The 14,653-nt window shown below is 31.7% G+C and overlaps 2 long non-coding RNA genes across 3 annotated transcripts; both read left to right on the top strand.

The window, feature by feature from the left end:
• Window positions 1-310: 310 nt before the first annotated feature.
• LOC129913241 (uncharacterized) lies at window positions 311-1,318 on the top strand. Its single transcript, XR_008772015.1, has 2 exons — window positions 311-1,006; window positions 1,063-1,318. It is a non-coding gene; the product is annotated as an uncharacterized LOC129913241 (long non-coding RNA).
• Window positions 1,319-2,216: 898 nt separating this feature from the next.
• LOC129913242 (uncharacterized) lies at window positions 2,217-14,653 on the top strand. 2 transcript variants are annotated; one of them, XR_008772017.1, is made up of 6 exons: window positions 2,217-2,956; window positions 4,899-4,986; window positions 5,072-5,142; window positions 5,202-5,469; window positions 5,531-5,609; window positions 5,716-14,653. It is a non-coding gene; the product is annotated as an uncharacterized LOC129913242 (long non-coding RNA). The 2 variants fall into 2 exon arrangements; XR_008772016.1 differs by having other exon boundaries at window positions 5,202-5,609.

Here is a 14,653-nt window from a genome sequence, read left to right on the forward strand (position 1 = left end):
AACATACCTTTTTTTGTTGCCATATTGTTAATAGTTTGATATAATTGTTTATAATTATACTTATATTTTATTAACAACGACACGAGACACGACGCGACTAAACACTTCAACAAAAAATAACAAAATGACGCTTTTGCTCTTGTTGGCTATGTCTGTCTACTTTTTTTTCCTTTTCTCAGTTTTCACCACGATTCTCTTAGACTTTGTGTTCATACACAAAAAGTTGCAAGTGTGTGAGTGCAACCCCGCTTTTCTCGGTCGGAGGTCGGACTGTCTTTTCTGGACTCCGTTTTCTTGCTTGAAGGGTTGGTTCTTTCTTGTATTTCTTTAATAAACAATTATGATAGAAAGGAAAAAGACAAAGACAGATTGCTTAAAAGCCCAATGGAGTAGTGGTTTCAAACCTATTACCCCGTTTGTATGTCCGATCGAATTGAATTTGAATCGAAATTTCCATCCAGGTATATGCCCTGCAAACCAAACCTCAGTAGTTTAGGGGAAATTACAACCACCAACAAAGTCTATACTTTGTAGGTGTATGTGTTTCCTTATTTACCAAAATCTCTCCCCTCAAAATATTGTAGTTTTGTTTCTCCTGAAAAAAATAAACTCTTTGGTAAATGGGAGGAAAAGAGAGCGATGTATGCAATGCACAAAGTTTTGTCTCTTTTGTAATGGCGGCGCGCCATTGATTTGACTTTTCCTGCATTTTATATTTTCTAGTGAAACCTTGATAGCCGCAGCAACATATTCGTTAAGAAAAAAAACATTTTTGTGCTCCATTTGATAGATAAATAGAACAATTTAACTTAAAAAATAAATAAAATCTTCTCAGTGTTATTTGTGAAAACTATTTAAAAACAAAAAAACAATCTACCGCACAAATTCTTCGGCACGCCACATAAATTCCACCACCATTTCCACCATCAAAATGCACAGCCTCAGCCTTGTGCATTTAGAAAAAAAATGACACAAAAACAACCACCAATTGATTTGGAAAATAAAGGTATGCTGATTATAAAATTGATAAATTATAAAGTTGTTGATTTTTCTGTCTTTTAGTGGCGATCAATTCCAGACATCATTGACTGAGTTTACAGCAGCTTCAGCCTTGAGCATTTAGAAAAAAAAAGTCAAAACAAGATACAAAAACTACCACCAAAGTGCAGACTGCAGAGTATTTTTTTTTTTTCATTTTTCTCAACTGGCCAGGCCACAGTGGCGTGCCCAAGGATCTTTTTTTTATGTATTTTGTTTTCAAAAAAAAACTATTTTGTGTTTTTCCAATAAAATATTAAATAATAGTTGTTTAAAAGAATTGTTTGTTTGTTTTGAAGATTTTTTTATTTTCAGATGAAATTAAAATATGGATTTTAGCAGTACGGATATAAACCCATGAAAGTGCTCCAAATAAGTACTTTAAAAGTACAAGTTTCAGTGCTTTTTCTGTAGGTAAAAAAGTACTGCAAAATGTACATCAGAACCACTTCCAGAAGTGCTTCGCTGATGCACTTTTGAAGTACATTTGTCTGTACTATTAATGGAGGGGAAATTTATTTCATCTTGCATGCAAGAAAGAGATAGCTGCTTCACGTATTCTTATATACAGAAAGTATATAACTGAGTTTTTTTCCTTGCTCCTATCTTTTTTCAGTGGAAAAGAAGTACTTCTTTTACGTACATATTTCACCGGTTTTTTCTGTAGTTCTGCGTTTGCTGGGTGACTATACCAAATCGAGGAATCGAATTGAAATAGAACCGGAAACACAATTTTTCTTTTAAAAATATTACTGTCTACATTTTTAAAAGAAAAATTGTGTTTTCGATTCTATTTCATAACACAATTTTTCTTTTGAAAATATTACTGTCTATATTTTTAAAAGAAAAATTGTGTTTTCGATTCTATTTCAAATAAAATCAAATTCAATCAAATAGAAAACAAAAACAAAGGGAAAGAGAAACTAGATAATCATAATATATACCTTCAATTAGTTTTTCAAATAAGAAGCCAATCACACACAATTTCAATCAGCACTGATATCTCGAGTCATTAATTCGTATATACCTATACATACACGTTTTAGATTCGATTCAGCTCCCCGAGTCGGATCGGACCAACAAATTCAAATCGCCTTATAAACGGGTAATATAATACCAATTTTTTTTACCCATGTAGAACGTGAGTAAAATTAAGCTGTCAGCCATTCAGCTTGTTTGACATTTCACCACTTGTTGATTTGTTGCTTCAACATGTTGCTAGTTCTTGTGTGTATTTTTAATTGCAATATTTAACTGTTAATAATTTAATTTTATTTTGTGTTTTGTGTTCAAAGAGTGAGGTTGCATTTCTGCTTCTAATTATAATTAAAATTCAAATAATGAAATTTTCATTGGCTCAAACAAATCATGTTCTCTGATTATTCACATTTCATACAAGAAACTTAAATATTTATTTGAGTCCCATAGCTGTGTTCTTTAATTTGCATTTCACTTGGTGATAACAAAAAAAAAATCGTTTCTGTTGCCTAGTGTCTTGAAAATTAAATTGCAATACTGCAATTATTCGAAAAAAAAAAACAATATTGAAGAATATTGTTCAAACCACATAAATTGCAAACTCAGCAATTCTTATGGGTCATTGGGCTGGAATTTCATTTAAATTTGCATACATAGTCTAGAATAATTCCATGGAATTGATATCTCGGTTGGATTTCAAATTTTCATGTATTCATTTTATTATATTCGATGTAATAGTACGAATTGGATGTGGTTGATGTGGCTCAAAGATTCAGACAAAAGGAAAAGAAGTTATCACCATCTAAATTTATATGGCACCGACACGGTTCTAAAACATGAAAGTGAATTCAAGATGAAATTACAAGAAACAAGATGCTAGTGATTCGATAATGAAGACTTCAAAGAAATTAAAAGTTACCAATGGGAAACGGCTTTATAGGTAAGTTTAAGACAAATAAAAACCATTATTTAAATTATTATCATTTGAACATAATTAATAATCCCGTGCTTTCGAGGTGGCAAAACGATTTTCAACTAAATGCACTTTCAACAAAATCAATGCGATTTAATTTCACTCGTACATAAGAAAATCGATTGTTATACCTAGACACCCCTTGAATATTCTCACCAAATATGAGCTCTTAATATTATTAGGAAGATCCTCCGCTTGGAAGTTTTCCATTTTTAGATCAATCTAATATTTAAAAAAATAGGTATATATTTTTTTAAATCGACTTTTTAGCAAATTTCTTTACATATTCTTTTAGGACATTGAATGCTCTACAAAGCAGGGCTTATACAATTTTTCGTGTATCTAACCGTTTAAAACATATACGAGGTCCAAAGTTTGAGAAAATCATCAAAAATTCGTTAGTTTTGTTCTTAATTTTGTAGCAAACTAAAAAATTATAATAATCAAACGGGCAAGACATATTCTTGTCGAAAACAGCTCTAAAAAAAATATACAAAAAAGGTCTTTGGTAGAAATCGATTGGCTTAACCGTTAAGAAGATATTGGTATCCAAACCCTAATGTCCACTGATTAAAATTTTTTTTTACCAGTATGCATTGGGATTTGGATACCAATATCTTCTAAACAGAAGAGCCCCGCACACTTCAAACTTTTTATTTGCCGATAGTTTATTCGGCTTCTTAATATACCCATGAATAGTTTAACACCTCCAAAGGAACATGACTTTTTAAAATAATGTCTTGGTGCTCTTGTTAAAAAATCTTTCTTTCCAATCTTATAAAAATCTAACATCAAAAGAGCTTACAATATATGATAAAATACTTAAGCCATCCTAAGTCTGAATGGTATTAACCTCATTCAGAAAGATATAGAGGAATGACCCATTGGCATAGAGCATAGTTTTATTCTAGGTCCAAATGTACTCACACCAGTACCTTGGCTCGTCTATCGATCTGTCTAGCTAACATTCGATGGTGTTTTGCTTAAAGCCATGTACACAAATCGCGTTAATAGCTGAATTTTTTTCTCCATTTTTCTTCAGTTTTTTTCCGTGTGCTAAGTTTTAAATAATAAAAATGTTCAATTGTAAACAAAAATGTTAATTTTTAGCTGGAGCTACTTACAACTCGGATGAAGTTATTGAATTTATTTTAAATTTTGGTAATTTTATTTTATATATGCGAGCTATAATATAGCTCGATCTGCGTACAAGACTCTTTTTTATTGTTTTATTGTTCTGGAAAGAAGATCTTTTTCTAGTTCCTTACCTGCCAAATCTCAAAATGGCTTTTTTGGCAGCTGTTTTTTTAGTCACTAGATGCAATGGAGTTAGATTACGTTTAACAACCTTTGCTGCATTAGGTCAGGGTTCTAATTACTCATTTAATACAGATTTATTTAAGTCCTTATACTTTTTTAGTGTCTTTCAAGATGTTGCAAAGTAAAATTAAGCCTTACCATCGTTTTGTGTACATCCATCGCACTTAGACCATTTGACTTGTGTAATCTGTACTTATTTTCTCCCAAGAGATTTATATATATAACTTATGAGAATGTATTCTAAAGCCCTCTGTCTAGAAAACCATAAAACATTGCCGTTTTTGTTGCAAAGCAATTTATAATAAATCTTGTATCCCTGAAAATTCAAATCAATTTTGAATTTCAATTTAAAAAAAGTTTATATAAAACAATATGCCGAAGACATGAGTATGTTCCATTTTTAAACTAAGATATTGAAACCGAAGTACATTTATTTACTTATCTTAAACTGAAAAGGAATTATTTATGAGAGCACATACCCAAAAAAATAAAAAAGAATGTTAGCATATGCTAAAAAAATTTCTCCTTAATTGAACACATGTATTGTAGCCTTTTACTAACAAAACTGTTTTCTATTGTTTCTTTTCAGGAAAAAAAAAACTCAAAGTGGTCATCATCTGTACACAGGGCTGAAAATGAGACCAATATGGGAAAACATCAAAGCCACACATGTTCCGGTAAGTTTTTTTTTTCATATTTTCTGTCGAACATATGTGCTGAATTGGGTTTTCTCTTTGTCCTTTTTCTTTTCCGAATGTTTAGTATATCAAATAAGGCTAATAGTTTCAAATTTCGAGAAATTTTAGTTGAAGATTTTATGGGCCATCATGTATGTAAGTAGTATCACTTTTTTTGGGTAAATATGTTTCTAAGATGTTGAAACTTTTCTCAGGTATATAAATGGTACTAGCGCAAAGCTAAAGTGAGCCTAATTTAAAGAAACTCACATGACACTAGTTAACACTAGTTTTTAACTTTAATAGCCTGTTGGTCTATAAAAGAGAATAACTCTTCAGTTTTTATGATTGCTATGGATGCAGAATTTCACCCTATGTATAGCAGATTCAAAATCACCCTGTTGGCTTTATTTTTCAATCGCATTTAAAGTGCAAGAATAAAAAAGGAAAGTTTATATTGATTCAATTTAGTCATTTGACAAGGTATTTTTAAATGCTGAATCTATCCCGATTCGATCTCCATTAAAATAATCCTTTTTACAAGAAGGTGAATATTTTGTCAATCCAACGAGTAAAATATAAGGAAAACCCTTTTAAAATGTATGGTGTGCTAATAAAATATGGTATGTGGGAACATAAAAATTCCAAAATTTAAAAAAAAATATATATATTACGACTAAATGTTTTTAAATTAATTTTCTGTGAATAATTAATTTTCCTTTATTTCAGGTAAAATTACATATAAAAATCAAGCTCACACAAAATCTGCAGAATATGGATAAAATACATATAAACTCATTCTTACATTAAATAAAAGATCGTAAGTTCTAATTATAATTATAAGCCAACACATATATAAATAAGTACTAAAATAGTTATTAATTATAAATATTTAGTATGTATTAATCTGTAGTGTTTGAAGAGATACATTCTTACTCAAAAAATTAAATTAGTTTTTCTAATCAACATATTAAAAAGACTATACAAACATTCAAAACAAACTTTTAAAGTTATCAGAGAAAATAATTAAAATCATGATATTGATTTTATTTTTAGAATATGTTACACAAAAAAATGCCCAAAAAATATATTAGATCAAGTATTAAATTCCCTTTCCCACAAACACTACAGATTTTATTTAAATTTATGATAAATGATAAAATTTTTTTGAGAAATCAAAATCATAAATGAAATTATTACAATTTTTGTAATTTTTTAAAAGACAAGTATGTGTCATTATGGCAAAAAAAAAATGTATATTAATCATGAACTCAGGTAGTAAGACAAATTCAAATAGGCAAATTTAAATTATAATTTCCAAAAGAGCAATATTCTAAAGTTACTATCAGACGATTTGTGAATATACACATATTTCATTTGTGTATACCATTAAATATTTCCTAATAAATTCAAACAAAAATGTCATTTGTATCTGTGTATAAAATATACAAATGATACACAAATCGTTTTTTGATGGCATCAATGTTCATCAAATTTTTCGGTCAAATGATTTGCACGGTTTTTTAAAACAAAAATACAAACTTTATTTGTGTATACATAAATCGTCTGATATTAGCTTAATTCCAATCTATTTGTTTAAACACTAACTTCATCATTAATTTATTTTTCATGAACATTATTTGTTAACTCTGATTTTTATTTATCAAATTAGTGATAGTTTCCAGTCTTCTTTTGTATTCTATTATCTTTGCTAGTACGTACCTTTTTTATGCTGACAAAAAAAAAAAAAACAAAACTTGTTTGATTTTTTATCGCACTCATTCTTTATGCATTTCGCTGACATATTTATAGATAGTGCTATTGCCATACCTAAATAATATTTTATTGCAAGGCTCAGCAATTATATACGAATTTAAAATAAAACCCGTCAACGACATCATCGAAGCAAATTCCATGGAATTGCTTACGATGTGAAACCACAAGTCAACGACATCGTTGATGCTTATTTAACAAAAAAATAAGGTGTCAGTTATTTATTTGAATTCAATGTTGGCTTTAATTTTCATTGGACACCAAATGTGTGTAATATACATATGTAGTTACTTTATTGTTGGCAACATGAGAATATCAAGGAAATCGGACAATGAACTTTATAAATTAAATAAATACAAGATATTTTATATACATAGGTATATGAGGATTGAATAAACAAATGGTCGTGTTTCCACTTTTCATGTTTTCCATTTGTTTAGGAAAACTGCAAAACCCCTTATTTCTTATATAAAATTACCGTTTAAAAACTGAATTTCATAAAAACCGTGCATATTTGGCAAATTTTTTTTGTTGCAATTTATGAATATTTTGTTTAGGTTGAAATACTGCCTTTTGTTTATTTACTCCTCATATAATAAAAATTCGATATATTCTTGCGGCTGAAGATCAATTGAAATTTATGTGCTGCTGACTAGAGTTTATTTTTTTTGTCTTTGAAATGGAATTCGAAATCAATAAATATTTTGTTAATTTATTTTAATGCTCAAGTTCTCGTACTATGACTGGTGATAAATTATGTTTTTTATTGCATTCAGAAGGTCTGTTTTTTTTTTTTTGTAACTCTGATAGTCACACACTCTTTATTGTCGGCTATTTATTTAAGTGGCATTAAGGCTCAATATGTTTACTTTGCCGATACGTAGGAAAATATTGTCTTATTTCTTTAACTTGAAATCAGTCTAGATAGTGGTGAGATTCTGAGCTCCAAAGTGTGTGTAGCAAAGTATCTTTTAAGAAGTCGCATCCAAGCGACATCACTCTATATTCCGTAAACGCAACTATCGAACAGAGACAAATCAATTCCTAGACAAATGAAATATGATGCTAGCATAAACAATTTGAGACCTTTCATGAGAATCTTCGTTTGTGGTCTTTCACACCAAAATGCAAATCTCATGTTCGCAATATGATCCTATGTCGTTGTTTTGTTATTTGGTTGATAATAGTTCGGTTGTCTTTCCTTTGAAAGTGTAAAATTAAACATTAAGTCATAGGGTATAGAACTATGTCATGTGTCTTGGAAGCGATTCTTGAGAATTGTGAGTGGTCTTTAATTTAAGGGCACAATACTCCTCTTCCCTTAAAATATAAAAAAGCGTACAAGGTGACGATTAAGATCTTTCGGGTTAAAGTGCGGATTTCTGGATTTCAGCTACTCTTACCACTTTATCTGCCCAGGAAAGATTTGTATAACTCTTCCTAATGGCCATTTCATGATAGGGCAATTGTCTTCTTTGATGATGACTAAGATTCCAGGAAGCAAATTTTCATGTTTGCGCTGCCCTTTATGCCTTTGTTGAAGTTCATTGAGGTATTCAACGTGCCATCTTTTCCAAAATTCTTTTTTTATATTTGAAATGACATTAAATAGTTTTGAGGGATTAACTTCCAGTGTGTTTGCAATTGGATCAATTGGATTGGTCAATGGTTCCCCTACGATGAAATGACCTGGAGTGAGAGCCATCAAATCATTGGGATTGTCTGACATAGAAGTGATAGGTCTGGAGTTCATAACTTCTTCGATTACAATTATGATTGTTTCAAGTTCCTCATAGTGTCAATGAGTTTCCACCAAGACAGCGATATAGAAAATGTTTTGCTGACTTCACGGCCGCCTCCCATAACCCTCCAAAATGAGGTGCTCTTGGAGGAATAAAGTGAAATTCTATTCCGCTTGCGGAAATAGTATTTTGGATCTTTTCTTTAGACGCGTGTGTGTGTTTATGTTCTATCATTTCTTGTAGTTGATTGTTGGTTTGTTGCATTGTCACAGGTGTGACATTATCAATATCCAGGTCCAACTGTAAAGCTAAGTCTTCAGTGAGCATATTTCTCAAAAGATTTTGATCGTTGGCACTCCATTTTCGCAAAGTTAAGCTAGTGGTTTTCAATAATAAGTTTAACTGCTCTCGCATCTCTAAGCTTTGTGATTAACTATCGGACCCTGCCATTACATCATCATCAAAAATTTGTACTTAGGACGTTTGCCCCAAGAGGATATTTGTTTGCACTTTCTGAAGCCAACCCTTGTATACACTTTGTGGCCAAGTATGGAGATGATGTTGTACCGTATTATGACTGTTTTGACCTGATATGTTTGCAATTCTTCTGTTGGATGATTTCGCCATAGGATGGTTTTTGTACTGATTGTTTAAATGGTTTTTGTACTGATTGTTCTAACTTTCTCACTTGCTGGTTAGTGAAAGACATTTAGTGCGCTTGCATATTGGGTTAATGGTTCCTTGGTGAATTTAGGTATTATGCTACTTAAATTGAGTTGTGGCTTGTAGGATGAATGATGTGTTAAGACTTGTTGTGTATGATTCGTGAGCTGTGATTACCAACGTATCCACTTAAGGTTAGCATTTTGGCCCTTAAGTGAGTACCTATCCTATCATTAATTAGAGTGACAGTAAATACTTATTCCTTATATATTTTAATTTACTTTTTTTTCGGTTTTGGGCATTATTCTTGTATTGAATTTTCTGGATTAAATGGATATATCCCTGTGGATTCAAATCCTAACATAATATTTTTAGATGTTAAATTATTCCTCCAAATCGGTCTCAGAAGTGCAGAAAATTCGCTTTTTGGGAGTCGACAGCTATTGGTGGTGGTATGAAAGTGTGGTCCTATTGTTGGTATATGCTTGCTCACCACGCTATATTGTAAGCATTCTTGGAAAACTGTTGGACGAAATTTTAAGTCCAGATAGGGGTCACTTAAGTTCTTGTTCAATTTAGAAAAATGTTTGTTTTTATGCGCAAATTATTTTAATAACATTTATACATTTGTAATAATATTATTTTGTTTATGTTTGTGTACATAATTTTTTAAAATATTTGTTAATTTTGTATGGGTTGTAAAGGATGGTGATGATGGTTGCGGCTGTTGCCACTGATTCTGGAATTATTGGCATGTTTAATTGTTTTTGGACATTGTTGTTACTAACTACTGTTTTGGTTGTTTTTCCAATAATGCTGGTTCTTTAGTGCTTTCATCTTGTTGATTAGTATCGTGTTTTGTCATTGTCTGTAGTGAGTGTTTTCCTCCACGGACTCGGTTTCGTTTTGATTTTAATTTCTTTTCTGCTGTTCCTTCCTTGTTTGCCTTAGATCTTGTTTTTGGTATTGTTGCCTTTCTTGATATTAAAGGATTGTAATTGGTTTTGTAGTGACGGACATTATTTTTAAATGGATTTCTTCTACTATCCCCTTCTGTACGAGGGAGCTTGATTTCCGTAAGCTCTGCAATTGTTTATAGAGTGTGATTTTTTAAAAGGCTTATCCTCAGAAAAACTGCGAAACTGCGTGTATAACTAAAATTTTTTTTTGTTTCCTTTTACCTTAAAAGATAATTATTTGTTGTGATATTATTGATTGTGTTTGTTCGGGAAATTATGCTTCCGGATTGTCCAGGGTAAACTGAAAGTCTTCTTTAAAGTTAAATAAGTAACCAATGTTTTTCGAAGCATCTTTTGAAATGTTGTTTTTTTTTAAAGATGACCAGATCACAGTGTTGCACTATAACTGATGTATACTCACAGTGAAACACTTTGATTATGAAGTTAGTTGTATAGATTTCCAAAAAGTCTAGGTGAAACATCAAGATCTTTGTAATCGATGAAGAATTGAAGAATCAAAGAGTTAAGTGACCTACGACGTGTGTGAATAACTCAATTAGTCTAGTGAACTGTAATATTCTAAGTGTCTTTATTCTTCGTTTAACTTTATATTTCTACAATCTTACAAGTTAAGAAATTCAAGATTACCCTATAATTACTTATGAACACTGAATTTTTCTTATTTTGCGGAACTTGCAAATTTGATTGCTTGCAAGTTCCGCATTACATTTTATTGTTTATATTCTTTATTTATGTTTGTCTAAACAACGTGGGAGCGACGTCCAAATGTTTGCCATATCATACCAATGTTTATTTGTTCTAAGAACTGTAGATAGTCGCAATCTCATCCGCTGCTGTATTTATCTAACATAACAGTTTTTGTCCAGCAGTCTTTAGTGTCGGTGTATATTTAATTGGCGGGGTTGGGCCTTCGGAAAAGTATTTTTTGACCTAGTTCTTTTTTAATTCTTCTAGGTATTTTCCAAAATCTCAAAGTCCTTACGATTATGTTTGAAAGGGATCGACGTGACCTAGCTTCGCTATTTATTAGTTATTTTAGTTCTCTACCTAAGATAATTGAACATACTCCCGCCATTGCCATCATTGAAAATTTGCAATTTGATGGTGTTAGGGTTATGCTGCTCCTCAGGAACCTCGTCAATGGAAATTGGTAGAATTATTGTGGTAGGATTCGCATTTATGACGATGCTGTATGTTGCAAGTGGTGCTTCTTCATGGTATATCAACTGGGTACAAAGATTTGACATTATTCACCAGTATCTTCAAAACCTGTACAATGTATGTACATCAGACTTTGGGTCATCTCATATTAGAAAATTTTACGTCGAGGAGGCACATTGATGTCTGATATTTTTATGACTTTGTGAATTGACCTCTTGATGACCTCACTTCCTGTCGGAGAAGCCTCATAGCCCTACTGCTTACATTCAATGTTTTAAAAGCATGTTTCCTCTTTACTACTTTTTCCACCTATCGCCTTTTAAGATGTTATATCTTTTATTTATCTAAAAAGGAAACCCGTAGCTATTCCAAATATGGATTAAAAGACCTTGGTGGTTTTATAGCAATATAATTGATTTTTCAATCTTAAATTATTTCAATCCTTGCGCCAAAATGTTATAAGTAACTATTAAATGTTATAATAGGGGTTTCGCAACTTATCGTGTCATTTTAGTCGCAAACCCAACTTCCTCAGTGGATAATCGAGTTCTAAAAGGTAATTTTCATTGTATCTCAGTTTTTCTATTTGTTTGTTGTGAAACTTAGCATAATCTTCATCCAGTGTTTCGAATAAAGTTTTGCTAACTATTCCGACAATATTCACTAATGCCCTTTTGCTTCTAGATTTAGGTTTAGGTTTGGATTGTATAAAGCTAAATTCAACTTAATATCTTCCATCAGTGTTACGACTCTGCCGTACTTCGGTGTGTGTCATAATCGATCGCAGTTTGCAGTTGGAAGGTGTCACATTACACAATGCACTTTCAAGAAGCGCATTGTTTTGTTTACGTTGTGTAGACTTACTTGTACAATGTTTTGTTTTTTCATGGAATCAATGTGATAATATTTTTCAAGTAAACTTCGGAAATATTCAAAGCAGGAATAAATGAATTATAGACATAAGTTGAATTCTCGTTTTTAGATCGTATAGTCAGATCTTTTGACCTTAGGAAACAATTACCTGTAAGTTATAGGATAGATGTTCCTTCTAAAGAGTGAGTTATGACTCTGTCTTGGCATATTTCGTCTATGATATATTTCCCTAAAGAAGAAAATAACGATGTACTGGGCTGTGATACTTGTATGAAAACTGTTGAAATGGATGGTTTCTTATAGTAATGTTTATGTTTTTATTTTATTTCTGTGTTTGAGTGTGTGTGTTTTTGTATTCATTTATTAAAACATATTATGTGTATTTTTTTTTATTAAATATTCATAATTCTCTACTTTTCGTTACTTTGGTAATACAACTTTTGAATAAGGTGGAAAAGAGTAATACGAGTGTTTTCTTTTCCAAGGATTTGGTTCATCTGAATATCTTCTTCGATATGTCGGACATATAGAGAGATCAAAATTCTCCTTTTCTATTCCGAAGCAAATATTATCCCCGAACTTGACATCCAAGACACGCTGATGGGCTACTTTTTTTCCGTTGATGTATGTACCTTTTGAATTTTCTAAATCGGTAATCCATATATTGGTATCATCTGGACTTATTTCTATCATAGCGTTAATGTTTGACACAAGCTCAGTTGGAATACATAGCTTGTTGGAGTTGTCGCTGCCGATCTCGGTTATACCTTTTCTAAGTGGAATCTCCACATTAGTCACTGTGTTGTAAAGCAACCAATAGGAATCTGGCTGGTAGTCGATGGATTCCATCTTTAGATGAAATCCAGTACAAATCGAGTCGTGCTTGAGTTAGGCTAGTACCAACCTGGTGTACTGGGTGCTTCTTCATTTTTTAGAAGTACTAGGTTCCAGAATTGGAATACCAGGTTCTAAAATTAGTGACGTCTGCTACCTCAGACTGTAGTTTATAGTGACGTCTGCTATCTCAGACTATAATCTATAGTGACGTCTGCTATCTCAGACAGTAATCTATGGTGACGACTGCTATCTCAGACTGTAATCTATAGTGACATTTCCTATCTCAGACTGTAATTTATAGTGGACATTGCTAATGCTAACTCAGCCAAACTAGAATTAAATTTATGAAATTGAATTGAAATGAATTATTGTAAAACATCGAGGTTAAATTTTGTTTCTTTATCCTTTAGTTCCTCTAATTTCCGTTGTTTTTCTAGAAGAAAAAATTTGTTTATCAAGCCCAGAAATTGTTTCTTCGGCTTGTTTATTGATACTTTCTGCCTCTTGCTGATTTACCTTGTATTTTGCTCGCGTTTTGTTAAGGCAATTGTTTTTATTTCCTTTTTGAGCTCAAGGATTTGGCTTTCCCGTTCTTTCCGTTGGTTCCTTACTGAGTCTATATATATTGTTAGGATGGCGTCAGTGGTTTCTAGTCTAGTGAATTGACCCCACTGTACACTGAGTGAGTTAAAATTTAACTCATAAACTTCTCTACCAACTAGTGATTTTAATTCAGCTAGTAACGTAGTGTTGAAGTTAGTTATCTCTTGTGCTTGCTACTCCCTTTCTTTTTCCAATTGTTTATTTAAATCAAGAATTCTTTCTAGGTCTAAACTAGACTGTTCAGCCATAAAATGAAAATTGACACAAACAGAGTGAATTCTCAACTAGATATAAATAAACAATTGAAAACGACTTAAAATAAAAATAGAGTGAAACAAATCGAAAATGATAAACTGCAAATCTGTAAAAATAGAGTAAATCCTGAAATAAAACCAATTGAAAACAGCATTATAGGATAATAACCAGAAAAATTTATCAGAAGAAATAGACCTAAGACTACAATTGTATCAATAAAAAAAAAACATTTTTTTTTTTAATTTATTATTGTTTTTTTATTTTTTTTTTACAACATATTATAATTTTTTTTTTTAAATTGAAGATAACTTCTTTTTCTCAGTTTTTTCCTTCCTCTTAAGGAATTCCTGAGTTTTCAATGTTTTAGCTTCTTGTAGCAGGCGTTTCTTTTCTTCTCCTCTGCAAAGTCCCGCCAGCTGGTACAGTCTACCTAGTTCCTGGCGGACCCAGACCTGGTGTCCTCCTCTTTTTTTCTTGTTGTCGTATCCTCCAAATGGGACCTTGGGAGGATTACTTCTTGGTTTTGGCAATTCTTCTACCTTTTAATGTCTCCTACGGTATTCCTCTAATGTAATCGGTTTTGGTCCAGCTTTGGGTTCCTTTTCGATGTGGTTGGTAAGTTGCAAATTTTTACATTCCATTATCTGTGTGGAAATGCATTTCCTCCTGCCTTTTAAATATAGTATCCCTATTGTTCTCTACTACCCAGCTGTTAGGCACACTGGAGGTCAGTTAATTTGAGGCGACTAGGCCTACTAGAATGGAGAAAATAAAAAAGAT

This window comes from Episyrphus balteatus, chromosome 3 (genome assembly GCF_945859705.1).
Source record: "Episyrphus balteatus chromosome 3, idEpiBalt1.1, whole genome shotgun sequence".
NCBI classification, from domain to species: domain Eukaryota; kingdom Metazoa; phylum Arthropoda; class Insecta; order Diptera; family Syrphidae; genus Episyrphus; species Episyrphus balteatus.